The 10581-nt window shown below is 36.2% G+C and overlaps 1 pseudogene; it reads left to right on the forward strand.

Annotated features, from left to right (window-relative positions):
- LOC114026273 overlaps positions 1-10268 on the forward strand; it is a 13164-nt pseudogene extending 2896 nt beyond the window's left edge.
- Positions 10269-10581: the final 313 nt, after the last annotated feature.

Below are 10581 nucleotides of genomic sequence, written 5' to 3' on the forward strand. Positions count from 1 at the left end.
CTCTGCAAAGTTTCTGGTAGATTTCACCTCTGCAGCCTCTCTCCTAGATTTCACCTCTGCAAAGTTTCTGGTAGATTTCACCTCTGCAGCCTGTCTCCTGGATTTCACCTCTGCAGCCTCTCTTGTAGATTTCACCTCTGCAGAATCTTTTAGATTTCTCTTCTGCAGCCTCTCTCCTAGACTTCACCTCTGCAGCATCTCTCCTAGATTTCACCTCTGCAAAGTTTCTGGTAGATTTCACCTCTGCAGCCTCTCTCCTAGATTTCACCTCAGCACCCTCTCTCTTAGATTTCACCCCTGCAACCTCTCTTGTAGATTTAACCTCTGCAGAATCTCTTAGATTTCTCCTCTGCAACATTTCTCCTAGACTTCACCTGTGCAGCCTCTTTTGTGGATTTCACCTCTGGAGCATCTCTCCAATATGCCCCCCTTTTCTCCTCTGACACTGCTCCCTCCCTGGTGAAGGTCCTCATAACTTCATGCCTGGACTCCTCTTCCCACTCCAGCCCATCCTCCATTCAGCCACTAAAGTGATTTTCCTAATATATCCAATCATGTCAATCCCTCCCCCTCACTCAGTAAACTCCATTGATTCTTTCTTGCCTCCAGGAGCAAATATAAAAATGCTGTTTGGCATTCAAAACCCTTTATTACCTAGCCCCCAGCTACCTTTCCAGTCTTCTTACACCTTACTCCCTAACATGTACGGTTTGATTGAATAACACTAGCCTCCTGGCTATTTCACAAAGAAGACACTCCATCTCTCAGCTCTGGACATTCTCTCTGGCTGACCTCCATTCCTGGAATGCTTTACCTCCTCCACTCTGACTACTGACCTCCCTGGCTTCCTTTAGTTCCAGTTAAAATCTTATCTCCTACAGGAAGCCTTTCCCTACCCCTCTTAATTCCAGTACCTTCCCTCTATTAATTATTTCCTATTTATCTGGTATATAGCTTGCTTTGTATATGTTTGTTTGCATGTTGTTTCCCTTATTAAATTGTAACCTCCTTAAGGGCAGGAACTGTCTTTTGCCTTTTTTTTTTTAATTTCCATCACTTAGCACAATGCGTGGCACATAATAAGCATTTAACAAATGTTTATGAATTGATTGATTACCCAAGAAATGGACTCCTTGAAAACTAAAATAAGCCAAACAGAAGTCAGTGATTTTTAGGAGACAGCAAGAAATCTTGGGAAAAAATCAAATGATTAGATGAAAATATAAGCTATCTGATATCAAAAACAACTGACCTGGTCAAGGAAAGATGATTTAATAGTCATTGAACTCCCTGAAAACCATAATAATAATTTTAAAAAAAGATTAGACACTATATATCAAGAAATCATAAGTGAAAACTGATTAGATCCAAAGGGGAACATAAAGGTAGAAAGAATCTATCAATCACCTACAAAAAGAAACTCTGGAAGGAAAAGTCTCCGGAATGTCATAACCAATATCCAGAGCTCCTACATGAAAGAAGAAAAGTATAGCAACTGTCCAGAAAGAAACAATTTAAGTATCACAGAATTACAATTAGGATCACATAGGACCTGAAAGTCTCTACCTTAATGAGCAGAGACCTTGGAATACAATATTGGAGGAAAAAAGAAAAACAAAACTATTAATATTTAAATATGAAAAACCCACAAGAATATGGGGAAAACAAGGACTTTCAACCAAGAATACTTTACTCTGAAAAGTCGAGTATAATCTTATAGGGGTAAAAATGGATCTTAAGTGGAATAGAGGATTTTCAAACATTTTTAATCAAAAGACTGCAACTAAATACGAACTTTGCAATTCAAATACAGGAGTCCAGAGAAACCCAGAAAAGTTAAATTATTTGAGTAATGAGATGATAATAGTGCTAACATTCTATTACAAGGAGAAGAAACAAGTGTACCTTTAGAACCTTAATGTCTTCAAAGGGTATTGAGGAAATTGAATAAGAAAAAGCTTCTTAAGTGAATTGGTTCTTTCTGTGGGTCTAAGGAAGGGAAAGAGAAAGACAACACACTGGTGTATTTCTAATAATTGTCATCCATGAGAAGAAGAGTATACAAATGTAGAGGAAAGGGTACAGACAGTGAATATCAGAACCTCAGGCTTACCTAAAGTCGAAAAGGGAGGTTTGGATACACAAAGACTCACAAATAGTTTGATTATAGAAATTCCCCAAACTCCACAGGGCAACAAGTGAGGAGGTTGGTTAAGACAGGAGAATGATTCCAAGTCATAAGCACTTATTAAGCACTTACTGTATGTCAAGCACTGTGCTAAGTGCTGGGGATGTTGTTGTTGTTTGTCCATTGTTTTCGAAGAGGACCAATGATATCAGGAAAGTGATGTCTTGACTTTCAAGTAAATTGGATTTGAGTGAGGCAGACCTGTGCAGTCACTAGCCTCACTCTCTCCTCTGGAGCCATCTGGGTCCAGTGGCAAGATATAGATTAGGACGACTGGAGATGGCCCCGGATGCAGTGGGAGACCTTGGCCTTTTTAAGTTAAGATCTTTTCCAGGTCTCAGTGTGTCTGAGGCAACACCCATTCAGTGATTGAGGATAGGTACATTCTCAATGGAAAGAAAGACTGAGATAGCATGGCTTTCATGGGGAATGATGAAGCAACAGACCTATATAAAGAAAAATGATAACGATAAGGTTTAATAGACTAGGATTAGTTTTAAATGACATTGAAAAGTTGGGAGTTCATCTTGTAGACATTAAGGAGATGTTAAAAGCATTGTGTTATAAGAAGAAATTACAGTTTTTAGCAGAATTAAATGGTATTAAATTACTATTCAAAAAAGGTTAAGCTATTGATGGCATACCAGATGGATGGAACTGGAACCTTTGGTAAGTTAGGAAGTTATTACAATAATTCAAGAGTGAGGTAATAAGGGCCTCAATTAGGGTAGTAGCAGAGAACACTTCCTAAAATGTTATCCCCTCATGATCCCAGATAGCCTTCTCTGGCATAGCTAAGAAATACTGAAAACCAAAGGAGAGATTAACAAAATTGAAATTAAGAGAACTATCGAACTAATAAATAAAACTAAGAGCTGGTTTTATGAAAAAAAACCAGTAAAATAGATCAACCTTTAATTAACTTAATTAAAAAAAGAAAGAAGAAAATCAGATTACCAGAATCAAAAATGAAAAGGGTGAATTCACCACCAATGAAGAGAAAATTAAAACAATAATTGAGAAATAGTTTGCCCAACTGTATGCCAGTAAATTTGACAATCTTAGTGAAATGGGTGAATATTTACAAAAATATAAATTGCCCAGATTAACAGAAGAGGAAGTAAAATACTTAAATAACCCCATCTCAGAAAAAGAAATTGAACAAGCCATCAATGAACTCCCTGGGAAGAAATCTCCAGGGCCAGATGGATTTACAAGCGAATTCTATCAAACATTTAAAGAACAATTAAATTCAGTACTATATAGACTATTTGGGAAAATAGGCAAAGAAGGACTCTTACCAAATTCTTTTTTATGATACAAATATGGTGCTGATACCTAAACCAGGAAGAGTCAAAACAGAGAAAGAAAATTATAGACCAATTTCCCTAATGAATATAGATGCAAGAAATTTAAATAAAATATTAGCAAATAAATTACAGCAACTTATCATGAGAATAATACACTACAACCAGGTAGGATTTATACCAGGAATGCAGGGCTGGTTCAATATTAGGAAAACTATCAGCATAATTGATCCTATCAATAACAAAACTAACAGAAACCACATGATTATTTCAATAGATGCAGAAAAAGCTTTTGACAAAATACAACACCCATTCCTATTAAAAAACACTAGAGAGCATAGGAATAAATGGAGTCTTCCTTAAAATGATAAGTAGCATCTACCTAAAACCTTCAGCAAGCATTATATGCAATGGGGATAGGCTAGAAGCATTCCCAGTAAGATTGGGGGTGAAACAAGGATGTCCATTATCACTGCTGTTGTTCAATATGGTACTAGAAAAGTTAGCTTTAGCAATAAGAGACTAAAAAGAAATTGAAGATATTAGAATAGGCAAAGAAGAAACAAAGCTATCACTCTTTGCGGATGATATGATGATATACTTCAAGAACCCTAGAGAATCAAGTAAAAAACTACTTGAAATAATAAACAACTTTAGCAAAGTTGCAAGTTAGAAAATAAACTCACATAAATCATCGGCATTTCTATATATTACCAACAAAGCCCAACAGCAAGAAATAGAAAGAGAAATTCCATTTAAAGTTACTGTAGATATTATAAAATATTTAGGAGTCTACCTGCCTAAACAAACCCAGGAACTATATGAGCACAATTGCAAAACACTTCACACAAATAAAGTCAGATCTAAACAATTGGAAAAACATCAGTTGCTCATGGGTAGGCCAAGCTAATACAATAAAAATGACAATTCTACCTAAGTTAATTTACTTATTCAGTGCCATACCAATCAAACTACCAAAAATCATTTTATAGAACTAGAAAAAAATAATAAGATTCATTTGGAAGAACAGAAGGTCCAGAATAAAAAGGGAACTAATGAAAAGAAATGCTAGGGAAGGTGGCCTAGCCACACCAGATCTTAAGTTGTATTATAAAGCAGCAATCATCAAAACTACTTGGTACTGGCTAAGAAATAGAGAGGCAGATCAGTGGAGTAGGTTAGGTATGTAAGACACAGCAGTCAATGACTATAGTAATCTACTGTTTGATAAACCCGAAGACTCCAGCTTCTGGGATAAAAACTCAATATTTGACAAAAACTGCTGGCAAAACTGGAAAAGAGTATGGCGGAAACTAGGCCTAGACCAAAATCTTACACCATATACCAGAATAAAGTCAAAATGGGTACACGATTTAGATATAAGGGCTGATACTATAAGCAGACTGGGAGAGCAAGGAATAGTTTACCTGTCAGATTTATGGAGAACAGAAAAAATCATGACCAAACAAGAAATAGAGAACATTATGAAATGCAAAATAGATAATTTTGACTATATTAAATTGAAAAGTTTTTGCACAAACAAAGCCAATGCAACCAAGATTAGGAAGGAAGCAGAAAACTGGGAAAGAATTTTTACAACCACTGTCTCTGACAAGGGTCTCATTTCTAAAATATATAGAGAACTAAGTCAAATTTATAAGAATACAAGTTATTTCCCAATTAATAAATGGTCAAAGGATATAAACAGGAAATTTTTGGATGAAGAAATTAAAGCTATCTATAGTCACATGAAAAAATGCTCTAAATCACTATTGATTAGAGAAATGGAAATCAAAATAACTCTGGGGTAACAAATCACAGCTATCAGATTGATTAACATGACAAAACAGGAAAATGATAAATGTTGGAGAAGATGTGGGAAAATTGGAACACTAATGCATTGTTGGTAGAGTTGTGAAATGATCCAACCATTTTAGAGAACAATTTGGAAGTATGCCCTAAGGGCTATAAAAATGTGCATACTATTTGACCCAGCAATAGCATTTCTAGGGCTATATCCCAAAGAGATCATACAAATGGGAAAAGGACCTACATGTACAAAAATATTTATGGCAGCTCTTTCTGTGGTGGCAAAGAATTGGAAATTGAGGGGATGCCTATCAATTGGGGAATGACTGATCAAGTTGTGGTATATGAATGTAATAGAATACTGTTGTGCTATAAGAAATGATGAGCAGGCTGACTTCAGAAAAGCCTGTAAACACTTGTATGGACTGATGCTAAGTGAAGTGAGCAGAACCAGGAGAACATTGTACACGCTAACAGCCACATTGTGTGATGACTAACTTTCATAGACTTAGCCCTTCTCAGCAATGCAAAGATCTCCAAAAGTCTCATGATGGAAAATGTTATCCACATCCACAGAAAGAACTATGGCATCTGAATGCAGATTGAAGTATACTGTTTGCTCTTTTTTTTCTTCTGTTTTGTTTTGTTTCCTCTTTCTTGTGGTTCCTCCTCTTGATTCTAATTTTTTCCTTACAACATGACTAATGTGAAAATATGTTTAATAGGAATTTATATGTAGAGCCTATATCAGATTGTATGCCATCTTGGGGAGGGATTTGGAGAGGGAGGGGGGAAAATTTAAAACTCAAAAGCTTATGGAAGGGATTGTTCAAAACTAAAAATAAATTAATTTTTAAAAGATTCGAAAATAATAATAATAATAATTCCTGCTTTAGATAATTACTAGCTATGTAAAGCCAGAGAATTCATTTGACTTCTCTAAACTTGTTTATATATAAATATATGTATATGTATGCATATATGTATACACATACACACATATCTGTATACATATATACACATATATAAATATAGGTATGTATACATACATACATATATGCACACATGCATACACATATAATAGCACCTACCTCTTAGGGTTGTCATGAGGGTCCAATGAGTTAATATACGTAAAGCACTTTGCAAATCTTAAAGTGCTATATAAATATCATCTCTTGGGGCACTATCATTCCCCTCTCATTCTACGTAACCTCTTTTTTTGGTCATTCTTACCACCTAGTCTTTTCATTGTCTTTGGTCATGTTAACTTTGGTACAGACACCACTCACTTTTCTCACTCTTCCTCTTATACTGCCATCCTTCATATGTGAAAGATGGCAAATTCATATATTCCCTGTAATTTTTGTATTCACTTTTGCTACCTTCGCAGTACAGCTTCTCAGTTTTCCTAGCATAGAGAAGATCTGGTATGTGTATTTTTTAAAAAATTCTTTGCAATCATATTTAAGGTGCTATCTCTAAAACCAAGACATCATTTCAGATTTTGGTAATGGAAATATTTACACAGGATTTTCCCTGTACTCTAAAAGTTTAGAGCACTTTGATTAACAAAATAACAAGGAAACCAGGAGAGACATTAGAGATAAGCAATAGTCATCCCAAGAATATTCTCACTAAAGAAAGAGGTCACCAGTGTAGCCATTTTGGAAAAAAAAATTAGTTTGACACCAATTTTTGCTATGTAACAGAAAGTTCTTTTAGAAAAGAGATTACATAAATTTCTTATACACAGAAAAACTTCAAATAGAATTCAGACATTAAATATTAGGAAAAGACAAGAGGGTTTTCTTATAAATGCAATGAATATGGAAAAAGTCTTTAGTGACTGCTCAGCCTTTACTCAACATTATATAATTCATTCTGGGAAAGAAACTGTATAAATGTAATGATAGTGGAAAAACTTTTAACCAGAGCTCATCCACTGATAATCATCAGAGAATTCATGCTGGAGAGAAATCTTATGTGTGTAATGACTATGTGAAAGCATTTATTCAGAGTGATCCCTTACTGAACATTTGTGCATTTTTACTGAAGAAAAACGTATGAATGTATTAAATGTGGAAAATGGTCATTTGCAAGACATCTTATTGAACATTAGTTCATTCACATCGAAGAGAACCCCTATAAATGTAATGAGTGATTTCTGTCCAAGCATCAGAGAAAAAGCCCTATGAATTTAATGATTGTGTGAAATCATTCGTGTTTACCTAGGTTGTCATCAAATATCTGATAACTTATGTTGTAGGATGTCACTGGAAATACCATTATTATGGGGAAAGCTCAATCAGACTTTTCACTTTGGCAGATTACAGTAGAGTCAAGGCAGCACAAATTGCCAACAGCTGTGATGTTGTTTGGGGTTGAAAAAGGTAAACACTTTCCATTCTCTCTCCCTTATAATCCCCCCCGGCCCCCCATATCCTGCTTTCCTACAAAACATTGTCATCATAGGAACCTTAGGCCATGGAAGTAGTGGCCAAGCAGAGAGCTTTATGAGTGCTAGTGAACATGGATGGCATGCTCGCTGATTTTGAAGGCGTTCTCCTATTAAGCTTTTGTCTCCACTTCTCTCACAAACCATATGTGGTACTAAAGAAATAATAGGTTTTTCAGTCTGGGAACAATATGGAGCCCTACTGCCCAACTTAGCAGACAAAGTTTCATATGCATATGAAGCACCTAGGCTTTTCCTGAAGCTGGAGCCCGCTCCAGGAATCTTAGAAGCCACATACAGGACATCAGGTGCATGAAGGAATCTAAAGTTTTCATTTGCACAAGCTCACTCCTGCATTAACAAGAAGGTCAGGGGGAATCCACAGTAGGAGCACATCTTGTTCACTTGCTACCACAACTGACACCTCTCAAAGAAACTTCATTTCTAAAGTGACAACTGGAAAGAGATCTTAGGTAGGTAGCAAGCAAAAAATCAGTCCCAGACAGGACTGAAAAGGCACCTGCTATAGGAACGAGTAGAGAGCACAGATTTATAAGCCTCATCAGCCCGAAGAGGGAAGACTGACTTCAAACAGAAAGGATAAGGGAGTATAGCTGAGGGAAGCTTAAGTAAGCCTTTGGTCCAGGTAATCTCCATCTTTAGCACAGATCCAACCATCAGACATCTCCAGAAATATCATAGTAGCAACACAGGACTGTGGGTTAGGGTTAATAAAACCTTTTTACTTCAGAAAATTAATACCATTGTCATAGTAGTGGAGTCATTCAAATCTCATGGAGTTATGCTTCAGTGAAATACAGAATAGCTACCAAATGCTAGAAGTGTTACAGAGTGGAAAAAGCCAAACAGTTGAATTGTGATGTTGCTCATACAATCTCTTTGTTCCCTTTGAACATCTTCACTTTGCATCAGCCATCATTCCCTTTTCTCACCTTTCTTCCTGCAAGATTGTAAAACTGTTTATATGATATGCCAAATGCACATGTTCCATGTAGGCATTCTTTTGAGTTACGTTATCTTCTCATTTACCTTTTCCCCAGCATTGGAAAAATCTGCCAATTGCATTTTTTTTTTGGTTTGTTTTTCAGACTGGGACACTAGGTCTGAGGCTAATAAATCAACTCCAAAGGAGTAAATTTCTGAAAAAGGATCATCAGATGGTAGTAATGGAATCACAGGATAGTCCCTCTGACTCCAAGTTAAGAGAAACCCAGGAATGTGATGCTTGGTTAAAGAAGCAACTGGTAAATGAGGAGAAACATCTCAGGCAAGCAACAGTTCCCCACAGTAAAACTCCTGGAGAAAGAGGTCATGAATGTAGTAAGTTAGGGAGAAAATATAATCTGAAGTCAGCCCTTGTTACATCACAGAAAGTTCCTATAGAAAAAACACTACGTAAATGTGATATACATGGAAAGAACTTCAAACAGAATTCAGATAGAAGTAAACATCAGGGAAATACAGAGAAGAAAACATATAAATGTAATGAATGTGAAAAAGTTTATAATGACCACTCAACCCTTACTCAGCATTATATAATTCATACTGGAGAGAGACCCTACAAATGTAATGATTGTGGAAAAGCATTCAGTCGGAGCTCATCCCTTAATAAGCATCAGAGGATACATACTGGAGAAAAACCCTATGAGTGTAATGAATGTGGGAAAGCCTTTCTTCAGAGCACACACTTTATTCAACATCAGAGAATTCATACAGGAGAGAAACCTTATGGGTGTAATGAATGTGGGAAATCCTTCAGTCAAAGCTCCTATCTCAATCAACACCAGAGAATTCATACTGGAGAGAAACCCTATGAATGTAATGATTGTGGGAAAATGTTCAGCCGGAGTGCACACCTTACTCAACATCAGAGAATTCATACTGGAGAGAAACCATTCAAATGTGATGAATGTGGAAGAGCCTTTAGTCGCAACTCCTCCCTTTTTGAACATCAGAAAATTCATACTGGAGAGAAACCCTATGAGTGTAATGAATGTGGCAAGGCCTTCAGCCAGAGCACACTCCTTACTCAACATCAGAGAATTCATACTAATGATAAATCATATAAATGTAGTGAATGTGGGAAAGCCTTCAGCCGGAGTTCATGCCTTTCTAAACACCAGAGAATCCACACTGGAGAGAAACCCTATAATTGTAATGAATGTGGGAAAGCTTTTAGCCAAAGCTCATGCCTTTCTAAACATCAGAGAATTCATACTGGAGAGAAACCCTATGGATGTGATATATGTGGGAAAGCTTTTAGTCAGAGCACACACCTTACTGAACACCAGCTTATTCATACTGGAGAAAAACCTTACAGATGTGTTAAATGTGGAAAAATGTTTAGTCGTAAGTCATCTCTTCTTGAACATCAGTTTATTCACACTGGAGAAAAACCTTATGAATGCGTTAAATGTGGGAAAACATTTAGCCGAAAATCATCCCTTATTGAACATCAGTTTATTCACACTGGAGAGAAACCCTATAAATGTAATGAATGTGGGAAAACCTTTAGCCAGAGATCATGCCTTTCTAAACATCAGAGAAGTCATACTAAAGGAAAGCACTGTGAATTTAATGATTCATGAAATCCTTGATGTGTAGCAAGAATCTCATAAAATTTCAGTTAATTAACATTTAAGAATAACATTGAGAATCCAGTGACTGTGGGGAAAACTAAGTTAGACTTGTCATTTTGCTAAATACCTGAGAGTCCCAGCAACACAGTTTGGTTTTTTTGGGGTTTTTTTTTTTGGTTTGTTTTTTGTGTTTTGTTTTTTTTTTTACTAACTGTGCTGTGT

This window comes from Vombatus ursinus, unplaced genomic scaffold (genome assembly GCF_900497805.2).
Source record: "Vombatus ursinus unplaced genomic scaffold, bare-nosed wombat genome assembly UNPS02014837.1, whole genome shotgun sequence".
Taxonomy (NCBI): Eukaryota; Metazoa; Chordata; class Mammalia; order Diprotodontia; family Vombatidae; genus Vombatus; species Vombatus ursinus.